General features: G+C 40.7%; 1 long non-coding RNA gene across 1 annotated transcript; it reads left to right on the plus strand.

The window, feature by feature from the left end:
- The first annotated feature begins 1,818 nt into the window (after positions 1–1,818).
- LOC120456118 lies at positions 1,819–3,087 on the plus strand. Its single transcript, XR_005616808.1, has 3 exons — positions 1,819–2,336; positions 2,395–2,522; positions 2,823–3,087. It is a non-coding gene; the product is annotated as an uncharacterized LOC120456118 (long non-coding RNA).
- Positions 3,088–3,304: the final 217 nt, after the last annotated feature.

Genomic DNA, 3,304 nt, shown 5'->3' on the forward strand with positions numbered 1-3,304 from the left:
GCAATTATATACGCATTTTTAAACCAAATATTTAATTATTATTTATCCTTATTCTTTTGTGATTTACCCAACAAGAGGAACTTGTTTCAGGAAGGAATTCCTCAATCAGTCGAATTGCGTGCGTCATTTTTGAGCAATCTGCGGAATGAGATTTATTGTTTAACTGTTTTCGCCAACTAATTTTTCGGCAATCGTACTCCATAAAAGATGATTATGATTAGGGGATCTTTTGATGTGTGCGGTGGACTAAGGGCCCCCGATCACTTTGATGGCCAACTAGTAGCCATCTGGAGCAGGACACACGCACCCATGGGTATGGGTATGACCATCATAATTTCGGTGCACGAAACGATCCGACATCCAATAAACGTCAATCGGGTTCGGTTCCATGATTAGCGGGTCTGGAAAGGATGTCTGGACTCTCTGGTCACTTTCGGGGGACCCCTGAAAACCCAAACTCGTTTCCATCTGCGGGCGACAGCTGTTGTTGTCGTCGTGACTCGGTACGGTAATTGCCAAGTGCCAGGGCCTACTGTACTTGTGCCAAAATTAACAGGGGCGGTTGCCATTTTGCAGATCACAGTTGGCAGTTGGTATATACTTTAAGATTTAGCATTAAATTATGTTTGAAACTATTGAAAACACAAAACACAGTTGGGCTCTTACAAAATTACTAAACTCAATTGCTGCATCAGAGTTTAGCCAACGCAGGGAAACAAGATGGATATAAATAGTATTTAAAGATTTTCACATATTATTTGGTCACTTGTTTTGGGCGCACATTGGGTGAACAAACTGTAGCACAGTGCTCCGTACTTGGCATCCTGGGCAACAAGGCAACAAGGCAACAATAGGAACTGGTATCCTTACAGATGGTTATTAACCCAGACGGCTCGTCTGTGTGATGTTGTTCCTCATTTCATTTGTTGTTTGTCTAAAACAGGATCGTCGACTCAAAGACCTCCTCTTGTTACCAGTTTCCAAGATCTTGTATATTTTTGTGCTTTTGTTTTGATTCTCGTTTCTATACGTCGGCCACGCCTTCCAAAGTTCAAAGTTCCCCTTCTTCCAGGCTCTGCTGTACTGACTCATCGGCGCAGACAGACGGGTTCAACTGTACTTGCCGCTGACGCTATAAATTAAAATTATGTTGTAAGCACACAGCCACGCAAGCGCACACGCACTCGCAAAAAAAGCTGAAGAAAAAAAATAATAAAGCAGACAACAGAGTCCGGTTCCATGGCAAAAAAAAAATGAAAAGAAAAGAAAAGAATATTGCGAAACTAAAGAAAAGAAATGGAAACACAACTGTAAGCTTAACCAAAGCAAGCTGCGAAATCTTGAGTCCCATTTCCAAATACCCTATGAAAACAAAATAATTACTTTGAGTTCTTTTAGATATTGAAAATCGTCTGAAAAAGTACTTTTAAAAATTGTAAAATAACTCTTTCGACTACATTTAATTGTTGTTTATTGTTTAAATTGATACTTAGGGTAATGCTCAATCCCCAAGTTTGAAAACAGCAAAGAAAGCTGAAGCAGATCAAAAGGAAGAAGACGATGACTGCGTCGCCGCTGAAAATTGCAGCTTGCAATATTAACATGTTTTATGTGCCACAGATCCGATCCGATATCATCCAAACCGATCGAAGCTTACGTCGCGAACTAAGTTGCACAGAAACAACATAAGTTCAGAAGTTCGATCGGATGTGAAAAAATCACCTTTATAAAATAAATGTTGCCGCCATAAAGTGTTTCTTAAACACATCAAAAATTCCGAAACATATTCAAATCGAATTTGTCATAAGATGTCTGTCTGATATTTTTCTCTGTGTTGCCGAGCTTTAGACTTCATTTAAATCAAGGCAGATCGTTCGTGTTCCCTTTTGATCTGGGCGGCCAGGGGGTTTAGGGAGTGCCCCGCGTTTTCCCTTTTTATTAAGGAAGTCGTCTGGTCTCCTGCGGAAGGAAGTCGCGCCTGTTCCGCAATTTACTTCGGATAAAAAGTTTCACATTAAAAAAGATTCGCATGGCATGAATGCAAATTATCGCAGAAATGTTATTGAACTTTTCCTTCTAAAGGAGCTACACACATACATACCTACATACATGTATTGAGAGAGGATCAGAAGGAGTCTGTTGAAGCCATATATCTATTGGTATCTGTTCCATGTGTGGGCAATAACACTGTTTCCTCGTCGTTTTCGTTTTTAAAGGTTTTGATGCTCCTGAAACGCCTACAAGTGTGTAGGGGTAGGGACAGCAACGCGTTTAATTGCTTTATTCTTCTGACCAGACCAAACCAGGCATATGGAAATGGAGATGGAGATGAGAAAGTACGTACGATCCATTTCCGTAATTTATTGCAAACAAATGAGAAGTATCCACTTACAGGGCATCCAGTTGCTGTTTCAATTGCCCATGCCCCATGCCCTTGAAAATATTGCGAGAGAGCCATTGAGAAGTCACAGATGATTTGATCTTTCCGTTGGTGTTGTATGTGCGGGTCGAATTCTCTGAGGGTAGGTAAACGAAACAAAAAGTTATGTTGAACGGCTATTGTCGTTAAGTAAACGAAAAAAGTGAGTAAGTGCAGTCCAAGTTGGCAAGCATTATATAACGCTAATTTAAATTAAAATACGAATTAAAATCTAATTGTTCGGGAAATAAATAACATTTTAGACAGAATGATTTATACTTTTAAGCAATAATTCGAGCACAAACATATTACTAAATTCAAATGCTCCTAGGCCTCTACATCTCATTACAACTCATTACAACCCCATCGGTCCCAATAAAATTAAAATGTTTGCCCCACACAGCGACGCTGCAGCCATTCCCAATGACTAAAGGACGAAAACGATGTGTGTACTTTGTGGAACAGCCATTACACATGTAAATCGGGAATCTGAGTCCCCGACAACAAAATAACCCCAAGGAAAACAGGCTGAGCGATAAGCTGAAAATGCACACATTTATATGTTAAAGATGGAAAACTGATCAACATATATAATTACCGAAATTTTCCATATGCAACGTGTGAACTGGGAACTGAACTGAAAACGGGATCGGGAACATGAACGTGACCTGTGGTTACGGGGTGAAGGGGACAATCGGAGACAGGGCGGGGTGGGGAGGGGAGGGGCGGTGACGGCAGATAATGTGGAGTAGGGAAATCGTTGACAACGCGGAGATTGTGAAATGCTTTGGTCATTGGGTTACGGGCGGATGGGGACAAAATGTGGCAGATCAGGGGTTTGTTTTGTATTAACATAATCGATGGAGTACAGTGGACAATCAGTAA

The sequence above is a fragment of the Drosophila santomea genome, chromosome X, assembly GCF_016746245.2.
Source record: "Drosophila santomea strain STO CAGO 1482 chromosome X, Prin_Dsan_1.1, whole genome shotgun sequence".
Classification (NCBI taxonomy): Eukaryota; Metazoa; Arthropoda; class Insecta; order Diptera; family Drosophilidae; genus Drosophila; species Drosophila santomea.